Raw genomic sequence first — 422 nt, forward strand, 5'->3', positions numbered from 1 at the left:
TATATATATATATATATATATATATATATATATATATATATATATATATATACATATATATATATATATATATATATATATATATATACATATATATATATATATATATACATATACATATATATATATATATATATACATATATATATATATATATATATACATATATATATATATATATATACATATATATATATATATATACATATATATATATATACATATATATATATATACATATATATATATATACATATATATATATACATATATATATATATATATACATATATATATATATACATATATATATATATACATATATATGTGTGTGTATTGATGTACAAATGTAAGATCTAGAGATCCAAGTGTAGGAAATTTGTAAGCTTCAAGCTTGTATGAAGAAATAAAAGTGGACAGTA

Source organism: Octopus bimaculoides, chromosome 23 (genome assembly GCF_046866305.1).
Source record: "Octopus bimaculoides isolate indiv1 chromosome 23, ASM4686630v1, whole genome shotgun sequence".
NCBI lineage: Eukaryota > Metazoa > Mollusca > Cephalopoda > Octopoda > Octopodidae > Octopus > Octopus bimaculoides.